General features: G+C 40.2%; 1 long non-coding RNA gene across 1 annotated transcript; it reads left to right on the forward strand.

The window, feature by feature from the left end:
* Nucleotides 1–10,270: 10,270 nt before the first annotated feature.
* On the forward strand, nt 10,271–12,092 carry LOC117348912. The gene is made up of 2 exons (XR_004537069.1): nt 10,271–10,353; nt 11,691–12,092. It is a non-coding gene; the product is annotated as an uncharacterized LOC117348912 (long non-coding RNA).
* The last annotated feature ends 750 nt before the right edge of the window (nt 12,093–12,842 follow it).

Raw genomic sequence — 12,842 nt, forward strand, 5'->3', positions numbered from 1 at the left:
CCTGACCTCGACATGCCTCCATTCCCTCTGACTACGCCCCCCTCCCAAGCCACTATGGCCTCTCTTTCTCAATCTCTGTTTTATCTAATTGCCCTGCCTTTTCATTGCCTCACATTTAACATCACTGTAAATGTACCACCGCTATAACATGTAACATCGCTGTATACGTACAGTCTCTTCTTTAGTATATGCCTTTTTATTACTGCTATTTATGTAACATCTCTGTAAATGTAACAACACTGTAATATGTATCATCGCTGTAAATGTACAGTCTCTTCTATTGTTAACCGCATTGAACTTCCATGGTATTGCGGTATACAAAAATAAAGTTATTATTATTATCTAATATATACATCTTCTCTCTTTTGATTCATTGACAGACAGGATTTTCACCTAACCTGGCTTAAACATCTCTGCGATCAACTCACTCCCTGCTAAAATCTATTTTCTTTAGCACTCTCCAGACCAGTAGAGGTTAATCTTTACGAATGGGTATATATCCAATCATGACCAGCAGGTGGAGACTGAAAACAAAACTGTGGGACAGTATATAATATACTCCCTTCTCTATTTACATCAGTCTTCTTTCAGTCTCCAGCAGGTGTTGAGTGATCTGTACCCATCTCCCTTGGTAGGGCTGTTGGAATTTGTTTAGGGGGTTTCTAGTCCCTGTTTTTGGCAGGACAGAGCTTGGGCGGGCCCTGTTTGGGGGTCCGTCCGACCTCGGGGGTGTCAAACCTGGCGGGTCTTGGGTGGGGTCCCTCCCCCCACTTCCTCCACCTCCCCACATTTTTTTAGAGGAGCCTCAGCAGTAAGCTTTGCCCCCTAAATCAAGCAAGGCATATTGCTTCGAGAGCCTGTGGAGTCTGTTCTGTAAAAAAATAAATAAATAAAAAATCCTGAGGTAGTGCCGGTCTGCAGGGTTGCTTCCCTGTCAGTTTACTGTTTTTTACAGTATTTTTTTCATCTAACTGGCACTTTGTTTCTAGCTAGGTCGCAGAACACTAACACTGAGAGAGAGAGAACACATGAATACTGAGAGAGCCAGAACACTAACACTGAGAAAAAGAACACTAATACTGAGAGAGAGAGAACACTAAGACGAAGAGAAAGAGAAGACTTGAACACTTAGAGAGAGATCACTAACACCGAGAGAGAGAGAACACTAACATTAAGAGAGAAAGAACACATGAATACTGAGAGACAGAACACTAACACTTACAGAGACAGAACAATAAAACTAAGAGAGAGAGAACACATAAATACTGAGAGTGAGAGAACACTAACACTGAGAGAGAGAAAACACTAACACTGAGAGAGAGAGAACACTAACATTAAGAGAGAAAGAACACATGAATACTGAGAGACAGAACACGAACACTTACAGAGACAGAACAATAAAACTAAGAGAGAGAGAACACATAAATACTGAGAGAGACAGAACACTAACACTGAGAGAGACAGAATACTATAATGACAGTGAGAGTACACTAGCGCTGAAAGAGAGAGATCCCTAACGTTGAGAAAGAACACTTGAACAATAAGAGAGAGAGTACACTTGAACACTAAGAGAGACAGAACACTAACACTAAGAGAGAGAGAACATTAACAGTGAGAGAAGGGGAGAACACTAATGCTGAGAGAGAAGCAGAACACTAACACTAAGAGAGAGGGAACACTAGACTACTGAGAGAGCCAGAACACTAACACTGAGGAAAAGAACACTAATACTGAGAGAGAGAGAACACTAAGACTCAGAGAGAGAGAAGACTTCAACACAGAGAGAGACAACACTAACACTGAGAAAGAGAACACTAACATTAAGAGAGAGAGAACACATGAATACTGAGAGAAACAGAACACTAACAATAAGAGAGAGGGAACACTAGTCTACTGAGAGATCCAGAACACTAACACTGAGAAAAAGAACACTAATACTGAGAGAGAGAGAACACTAAGACTAAGAGAGAGAGAAGACTTCAACACAGAGAGAGATAACACTAACACTGAGAAAGAGAACACTAACATTAAGAGAGAGAGAGAACACATGAATACTGAGAGAAACAGAACACTAACAATAAGAGAGAGGGAACACTAGACTACTGAGAGAGCCAGAACACTAACACTGAGAAAAAGAACACTAATACCGAGAGAGAGAGAACACTAAGACTAAGAGAGAGAGAAGACTTGAACACTTAGAGAGAGATCAATAACACTGAGAGAGAGAGAACACTAACATTAAGAGAGAAAGAACACATGAATACTGAGAGACAGAACACTAACACTTACAGAGACAGAACAATAAAACTAAGAGAGAGAGAACACATAAATACTGAGAGAGACAGAACACTAACACTGAGAGAGACAGAACCCTAACACTGAGAGAAACAGAACACCAACACTGAAAGAGAGAGAACACTTGAATACTAAGAGAGACAGAACACTAACACTGACAGAGACAGAACACTAACGCTGACAGAGACAGAACACTAATGCTGAGAGAGACAGAACACTAATGCTGAGAGAGACAGAACACTAATGGTGAGAGAGAGACAGAACACTAACGTTTGAGAGACAGGACACTAACACTAAGAGAGAGAGAACACTTGAATACTGAGAGACAGAACACTAACACTTACAGAGACAGAACAATAAAACTAAGAGAGAGAGAACACATAAATACTGAGAGAGACAGAACACTAACACTGAGAGAGACAGAACCCTAACACTGAGAGAAACAGAACACCAACACTGAAAGAGAGAGAACACTTGAATACTAAGAGAGACAGAACACTAACACTGACAGAGACAGAACACTAATGCTGAGAGAGACAGAACACTAATGGTGAGAGAGAGACAGAACACTAACGTTTGAGAGACAGGACACTAACACTAAGAGAGAGAGAACACTTGAATACTGAGAGACAGAACACTAACACTTACAGAGACAGAACAATAAAACTAAGAGAGAGAGAACACATAAATACTGAGAGAGACAGAACACTAACACTGAGAGAGACAGAACCCTAACACTGAGAGAAACAGAACACCAACACTGAAAGAGAGAGAACACTTGAATACTAAGAGAGACAGAACACTAACACTGACAGAGACAGAACACTAATGCTGAGAGAGACAGAACACTAATGGTGAGAGAGAGACAGAACACTAACGTTTGAGAGACAGGACACTAACACTAAGAGAGAGAGAACACTTGAATACTGAGAGACAGAACACTAACACTTACAGAGACAGAACAATAAAACTAAGAGAGAGAGAACACATAAATACTGAGAGAGACAGAACACTAACACTGAGAGAGACAGAACCCTAACACTGAGAGAAACAGAACACCAACACTGAAAGAGAGAGAACACTTGAATACTAAGAGAGACAGAACACTAACACTGACAGAGACAGAACACTAATGCTGAGAGAGACAGAACACTAATGGTGAGAGAGAGACAGAACACTAACGTTTGAGAGACAGGACACTAACACTAAGAGAGAGAGAACACTTGAATACTGAGAGACAGAACACTAACACTTACAGAGACAGAACAATAAAACTAAGAGAGAGAGAACACATAAATACTGAGAGAGACAGAACACTAACACTGAGAGAGACAGAACCCTAACACTGAGAGAAACAGAACACCAACACTGAAAGAGAGAGAACACTTGAATACTAAGAGAGACAGAACACTAACACTGACAGAGACAGAACACTAATGCTGAGAGAGACAGAACACTAATGGTGAGAGAGAGACAGAACACTAACGTTTGAGAGACAGAACACTAACACTAAGAGAGAGAGAACATTAACAGTGAGAGAAGGGGAGAACACTAATGCTGAGAGAGAAGCAGAACACTAACACTAAGAGAGAGGGAACACTAGACTACTGTGAGAGACAGAACACTAACACTGAGAGAGACAGAACACTAACACTGAGAAAAAGAACACTAATACTGAGAGAGAGAGAACACTAAGACTCAGAGAGAGAGAAGACTTCAACACAGAGAGAGATAACACTAACACTGAGAAAGAGAACACTAACATTAAGAGAGAGAGAACACATGAATACTGAGAGAAACAGAACACTAACAATAAGAGAGAGGGAACACTAGACTACTGTGAGAGACAGAACACTAACACTGAGAGAGACAGAACACTAACACTGAGAAAAAGAACACTAATACTAAGAGAGAGAGAACACTAACACTGACAGAGACAGAACACTAATGCTGAGAGAGACAGAACACTAATGGTGAGAGAGAGACAGAACACTAACGTTTGAGAGAGACAGAACACTAACACTGAGAGAGACAGAACACTAACACTGAAAGAGAGAACACTAAGATTAAGAGAGAGAGAACACATGAATACTGAGAGAGACAGAACACTAACACTGAGAGAGACAGAACACTAACACAGACAGAACACTAACACTGAAAGAGAGAACACTAAGATTAAGAGAGAGAGAACACATGAATACTGAGAGAGACAGAACACTAACACTGAGAGAGACAGAACACTAACACTGAGAGAGACAGAACACTAACACTGAGAGAGAGAACACTAACATTAAAAGAGAGAGAACACATGAATACTGAGAGAGAGAACACTAATACTGAGAGAGAACACTATCACTGAGAGAGAGAACACTAACACTGAGAGAGAGAACACTAACATTAAGAGAGAGAGAACACATGAATACTGAGAGAGACAGAACACTAACACTGAAAGAGAGAACACTAAGATTAAGAGAGAGAGAACACATGAATACTGAGAGAGACAGAACACTAACACTGAGAGAGACAGAACACTAACACTGAGAGAGACAGAACACTAACACTGAGAGAGACAGAACACTAACACTGAGAGAGAGAACACTAACATTAAAAGAGAGAGAACACATGAATACTGAGAGAGAGAACACTAATACTGAGAGAGAACACTAACACTGAGAGAGAGAACACTAACATTAAGAGAGAGAGAACACATGAATACTGAGAGAGACAGAACACTAACACTGAGAGAGAGAACACTAATACTGAGAGAGAACACTAAGACTAAGAGAGAGAGAAGACTTGAACATTGAGAGAGAGAACACTAACACTGAGAGAGACAGAATACTAACACTGAGAGTGACAGAACACTAACACTAAGAGAGAGAGAACACTAACACTGAGAGAGAGAACACTAACATTAAAAGAGAGAGAACACATGAATACTGAGAGAGACAGAACACTAACACTGAAAGAGAGAACACTAAGATTAAGAGAGAGAGAACACATGAATACTGAGAGAGACAGAACACTAACACTGAGAGAGACAGAACACTAACACTGAGAGAGACAGAACACTAACACTGAAAGAGAGAACACTAAGATTAAGAGAGAGAGAACACATGAATACTGAGAGAGACAGAACACTAACACTGAGAGAGACAGAACACTAACACAGACAGAACACTAACACTGAAAGAGAGAACACTAAGATTAAGAGAGAGAGAACACATGAATACTGAGAGAGACAGAACACTAACACTGAGAGAGACAGAACACTAACACTGAGAGAGACAGAACACTAACACTGAGAGAGAGAACACTAACATTAAAAGAGAGAGAACACATGAATACTGAGAGAGAGAACACTAATACTGAGAGAGAACACTATCACTGAGAGAGAGAACACTAACACTGAGAGAGAGAACACTAACATTAAGAGAGAGAGAACACATGAATACTGAGAGAGACAGAACACTAACACTGAAAGAGAGAACACTAAGATTAAGAGAGAGAGAACACATGAATACTGAGAGAGACAGAACACTAACACTGAGAGAGACAGAACACTAACACTGAGAGAGAGAACACTAACATTAAAAGAGAGAGAACACATGAATACTGAGAGAGAGAACACTAATACTGAGAGAGAACACTAACACTGAGAGAGAGAACACTAACATTAAGAGAGAGAGAACACATGAATACTGAGAGAGACAGAACACTAACACTGAGAAAGAGAACACTAATACTGAGAGAGAACACTAAGACTAAGAGAGAGAGAAGACTTGAACATTGAGAGAGAGAACACTAACACTGAGAGAGACAGAATACTAACACTGAGAGTGACAGAACACTAACACTAAGAGAGAGAGAACACTAACACTGAGAGAGAGAACACTAACATTAAAAGAGAGAGAACACATGAATACTGAGAGAGACAGAACACTAACACTGAAAGAGAGAACACTAAGATTAAGAGAGAGAGAACACATGAATACTGAGAGAGACAGAACACTAACACTGAGAGAGACAGAACACTAACACTGAGAGAGACAGAACACTAACACTGAAAGAGAGAACACTAAGATTAAGAGAGAGAGAACACATGAATACTGAGAGAGACAGAACACTAACACTGAGAGAGACAGAACACTAACACAGAGAGACAGAACACTAACACTGAAAGAGAGAACACTAAGATTAAGAGAGAGAGAACACATGAATACTGAGAGAGACAGAACACTAACACTGAGAGAGACAGAACACTAACACTGAGAGAGACAGAACACTAACACTGAGAGAGAGAACACTAACATTAAAAGAGAGAGAACACATGAATACTGAGAGAGAGAACACTAATACTGAGAGAGAACACTATCACTGAGAGAGAGAACACTATCACTGAGAGAGAGAACACTAACACTGAGAGAGAGAACACTAACATTAAAAGAGAGAGAACACATGAATACTGAGAGAGAGAACACTAATACTGAGAGAGAACACTATCACTGAGAGACAGAACACTAACACTGAGAAAGAGAACACTAATAATGAGAGAGAACACTAAGACTAAGAGAGAGAGAAGACTTGAACATTGAGAGAGAGAACACTAACACTGAGAGAGACAGAATACTAACACTGAGAGTGACAGAACACTAACACTAAGAGAGAGAGAACACTAACACTGAGAGAGAGAACACTAACATTAAAAGAGAGAGAACACATGAATACTGAGAGAGACAGAACACTAACACTGAAAGAGAGAACACTAAGATTAAGAGAGAGAGAACACATGAATACTGAGAGAGACAGAACACTAACACTGAGAGAGACAGAACACTAACACTGAGAGAGACAGAACACTAACACTGAAAGAGAGAACACTAAGATTAAGAGAGAGAGAACACATGAATACTGAGAGAGACAGAACACTAACACTGAGAGAGACAGAACACTAACACTGAGAGAAACAGAACACCAACACTGAGAGAGAGAACACTAACATTAAAAGAGAGAGAACACATGAATACTGAGAGAGACAGAATACTAACACTGAGAGTGACAGAACACTAACACTAAGAGAGAGAGAACACTAACACTGAAAGAGAGAACACTAACATTAAAAGAGAGAGAACACATGAATACTGAGAGAGACAGAACACTAACACTGAAAGAGAGAACACTAAGATTAAGAGAGAGAGAACACATGAATACTGAGAGAGACAGAACACTAACACTGAGAGAGACAGAACACTAACACTGAGAGAGACAGAACTCTAACACTGAGAGAGAGAACACTAACATTAAAAGAGAGAGAACACATGAATACTGAGAGAGACAGAACACTAACACTGAGAGAGACAGAACACTAACACTGAGAAAGAGAAAACATTAAAACTAAGCGAGAGAGAATACTTGAACACTGAGAGAGACAGAAAACTAACACAGAGAGAGAACATAAACAGAGAGAGAGAGAACATTAACAGAGAGAGAGAGAGAACACTAACACTGAGAGAGAGAGATCCCTAATGTTGAGAAAGAACACAAGAGAGGGAAAACACATGAATACTGAGAGAGACAGAACACTAATACTGAGAGAGAGAGAACACTTGAATACTGTGAGAGACAGAACACTAACACTAAGAGACAGAGAACACTTGAACACTAAGAAAGAGAACACATGAAAACTGAGAGAGAGAGAACACTAACACTTTGAGAGAGAAAACACTAACACTGAGAGAGAGAACACTATCACTGAGAGAGAAAATACTAACACTGAGAGAGAGAGAACATCAATACTGAGAGAGAGAGAGAACACTAATAGTGAGAGGGACAGAGCATTAACACTAAGAGAGAACACATAAATACTGAGAGAGACTGAACACTAATATTGAGACAGACAGAACACTAACACTAAGAGAAACAGAACTCTAACGCTGAGAGAGACAGAACACTAAGGCTGTGAGAGAGAGAAGATTAACGCTGAGAGAGACAGAACACTAAGGCTGTGAGAGAGAGAAGATTAACGCTGAGAGAGAGAGAACACTAACACTGAGAGAGAGAGAACATAGAAACTGAGACAGAGAGAACACTAACAGCGAGAGAGACAGAACACTAACACTAAGAAAGACAGAACACTAACGCTGAGAGAGACAGAACACTAGCATTAAGAGAAATAGAACACATGAATACTGAGAGACAGAACACATAAAAACTGAGAGAGAGTGAACACTAACACTGAGAGGGAGAAAACACTAATACTGAGAGAGAACACTAACACTGAGAGAGAGAACACTAACATTAAGAGAGAGAGAACACTAACATTAAGAGAGAGAGAACACATGAATACTGAGAGAGACAGAACACTAACACTGAGAAAGAGAGAACATTAAGACTAAGCGAGACAGAATACTTGAACACTGACACAGACAGAAAACTAACACTTAGAGAGAGAACATAAAGAGAGAGAGAGAGAACATTAACACAGAGAGAGAGAGAGAACACTAACAGTGAGAGAGAGAACACTAACACTGAGAGAGACAGAATACTACAATGACAGAGAGAGAACACTAGTGCTGAGAGAGAGATCCCTAACGGTTAGAAAGAACACTTGAACTCTAAGAGAGAGAGTACACTTGAACAATAAGAGAGACAGAACACTAACACTAAGAGAGAAAGAGAACACTAAAACTAAGAGAGAGAACACTAGCATTGAGAGAGAGACAACACTAACACTGAGAGAGTGAATACTAACACTGGGAGAGAGAGAGAACATTAAAATTGAGAGAAAGAGAACACTAACACTAAGAGAGAGAGAACACTAACACTAGAAGAGAGAATATTAACACTTAGATAGAGAGAAAACTAACACTATGAGAGAGAGAGAACACTAACAGTAAGAGACAGTGAATATTAACACCTCTTGTGAAGACCCCCATCAGCAAGAGCAGCAACTCCCCAGCACCCCTGGCGACTTCTTCTGCTGCCGGCAAAACAGGCTACCTCAATATGATCAGCTGTTTACTCTGACCTGTAACCTCAGAGGGGCATGAAGCAGCAGCAGGGTGTCAGGTGAGATAGAGGAACACATTGGATGGAAAGGGAGAGAGGGGGGCAGATGCTTTACAGAAAGGGATGGGGAGAGAGGGGGGGGCAGATACCGGATGGAAAGAGAGAAGGGGGATGATGCTGTATATAAGGGGATGCAGAGATAGAGGGCAGATACTGGATGGAAGAGAACATAAGAACATAAAAATTGTCACTGCTGGGTCAGACCAGGGGTCCATCCTGCCCAGCAGTCTGCTCCTGCAGCGGCCCCCAGGTCAAAGAACAGTGCCTTAACTTAGACCAGGGCAGATGGTGTGGAGAAGAGATAGGTGGAAAATGATGGAAAGGGAAAATGAAAGGGGAGGGGGCATATGCTTTATAGAAGGGGATAGTGGCCATGGGAGGTAGAAGGGTAAGTCATGCTCTTGGTGCATGTCCCAAGAAGCAGCAGCCGAGTTCCTGCAAAATTAGGTATTGTTTTTGTTTTGTTTTTTTAAAATGAGTTTCTGGCAATGAGAACAAAACAGTTCATATTTGATGGAAAAATATAATTTATTTAAAGTTCATCATGGGATATATAATTGATACCAAGATCATTTATCTTGGTGTACAGGATTAAATTTTGCAACAAAGTCCACATAAGTTAAGAGGCTTATTTTAATTATAAACGCTCATTAAAGCATTTTGTTTTGGCTCAATATCGTTTGTGAGGTATAAAATCGTCCTCCCTTTGTGCGGGATAGAATTATAACCGGACGATTAATCGGGTGCACGTCACCAGCGCACGAAGTTTACGTAACATCTACCACCCTATGAGGGGTGATGACCAAAGCTAGCGTAAATGATCATATGGCAATCAGGTGAGCGATGACGTGGAGCCTAATGACTGAGCGTATAAAGTTCACGGTATTCGCCACTTTTGAGAATGCAACGTTGGAGTGAGGGGATGTGACTGCTCTCGGTAATCTTTGCGATGCTGTAACCTTGGAGGGAAGAGGTTCCGCGCTACAGCGGGTAAGTTTTTAGATGCTGTTTTAAGATGTAAGCGGTTAGAATGAGTTTGAAAGTTTAAATTTTGAACTTGGAGATTAAGACTTGTGTTTAAATTTAACTTTAGTCGTTGCCTTCAGTATTCCTAAACCGAAGCTTTGTTTTAGCGTTTCCCGTACGATGCTTGTTTTTGGAGGGGTAATTTTAAGAGTTAACACGCTTAGGATCCGCTCAGTGGCGTACCTAGGGTCTACGACACCCGGGGCCCACTGTTTGTTTGTTTTTACACCCACACCCCCCCCCCCATGTAAAAAAAAGACTTAATAATGTTTTTCCAGGTACAAGCTATGAGGGGTGGTGTTAGTGGGTTTGGAGTCACGGTCCAGGAACTTCTCTTTTCAGGACCCGGTTCCAAGGCTTTGGTCCTGGTTCCGGTGCCGTGATCCAGCATGTTTCCAGACTTCTCTCTTGTCCGATGGTCTTTTACCTTCCGTGAAGCCCAGAGAAACTGTCGGCCTCGGCAGTGATTCAGCTACTTCCCCCGCGGCTCCCCTTCCGCGCTTTTCCGGGAGAATTGCGCCAGAGACAGACACGAAAAGCGCGGAAGGGGATCCGCGGGGGAAGTAGCTGAATAACTGCCGAGGCCGACAGTTTTTTTTTCAGGCTTCACGGAAGGTATAACTTGAATTAAATTAAAACAACCACAATGATTTAACTGATTAAAAAAAAGTAACTTTAGAAGCGGTAGAATGATTTAAATTAAATGAAAAAGCAATTTAAGAAACGGTCTTAAAATCACGTTGCCAATAGCTTCATTGTATTATGTGCCATGTGGTACTATTAATGTCATAGGTTTTAAAAGTTATAAAAAATTTAATATGCACATTAAAAATTAGCACAGTTTTAATTCAAAGAGAAAATGAGATTTTTTTTAATAAGATGTGATTTCAAATAATTTGTATTTTGTGAACACAATGATTTTTATTGCTGACTATAATTGATTGATAAATAGTTGATCTGGTAATTGATAGTATATTAAAAGTTGAAGCGTAACTCATACTAATCTAGCTTTTGATTATAAAGATTGCTATAACATAGGGGATTCAATTTACAAAGATTATGAATCAGTAATAAAGACATTAGTTTAAATCAAAATTTATATATTTTGTTACTATAATTCTATAGATTATATTCTTGATAGATACTTGACAAGCAATAAGAATGTTTAGAAATGTAATTGGAAATTTATTATAATACAGTATTAGAATTCTTGCAGTAACTAAAGTTTGAAGCATTAACAATAAAATATTATGTTGCAAATAATGAGGGTATTGATCTTCTTTTTTTTCTATTTTTTTAAGGCTTCAATACCATGATTACAATTGAAATTATGTCTGAAATTTCCACCTTGGCTTTCATGAAAGCAGTAGCAGCTTGTGGATATTAACATTGGCTGAGGAAGATGTCTTCAGTCGGCAGGGCTTGGGAGTCCACACTAGCTCAAGTATTTATAAATTGCACAAGGCAGGGAGAAACTTTGGTGCCCATCCACTAATTTAGGGCTCCAGTTCCTCCCCCAAATCAGCTGTATAAGACTACACCACTGAATACAAAAATAATTGTGATTAGCATATCCCAAAGCTAACATTCCAGTTAATAAATTCAAAATAAAACAATTTTTTCTAGCTTGTCTGGATGTATTGTTTTTCTATCATCTTGGTCCCAGTTTCTCTTTTTGCGTTTAGTCCATTTTTTTTCTCCTTCTCTTGTAACATTCCATTTCCTTCTTATGCCTGTCTCTAATGTATTTTTTTCCCCTTTCAGCTTAATTTTTTGCCTGTGTCCACTCAAATATTGCCTTCTTTCTCACCCTTCTTTTTAAATGTTCAGCTACTTCACAATTCTCCATCTTATCTCAGTCCCTAGCTCTCCCATTTCCCATCTCGCTCTTTTCACAGCCTCCTTTTTGCTGTTTTCTACTCCCCATTACCCCATTAATACCACTGTACTCGCTGCTCTTTCACTTATCTTGTCATCTCCCTTTTGACCTCATCCACATGGGTCACATCTCTCCTCAGGCTATAACTCCCTGTTCCTTTCTTTCTTCTAGCATCTCTCTGCCTTCCATCCCCAGATCCAACTTTTCTCCCTTTCTCTTCCCAACTGCCCCATCCTATCTCTCCCCCTGCCTGCCTCCCTTCCCCAGGTCCACCATTTCTTCCTTTCTCTCTTCCTCCACACCATCCCAGGTCCAAATTCTCTCCCTTCAGACTATTACCCACCATCTCTATATTTTGGCCCCATAAGCTCTCCACCTCCCTCCAGCCCAATCTAGCACTTCTTTAATACCATCCCCCTCTGTACTTTAAAAAAAAAAAAAAAAAGAAAGCCCAGTATGTTCTCCCCTCCTTCTCTCTGTGCCCATGCATCTCTACCTCACTCCTCTCCTACTCCCTCCCTTCTCTCTCTGCCTAACGGTTCTCTTCATCTCATGTGTACCATCTTTCCTTTTC

Source organism: Geotrypetes seraphini, chromosome 15 (assembly GCF_902459505.1).
Source record: "Geotrypetes seraphini chromosome 15, aGeoSer1.1, whole genome shotgun sequence".
Classification (NCBI taxonomy): Eukaryota; Metazoa; Chordata; class Amphibia; order Gymnophiona; family Dermophiidae; genus Geotrypetes; species Geotrypetes seraphini.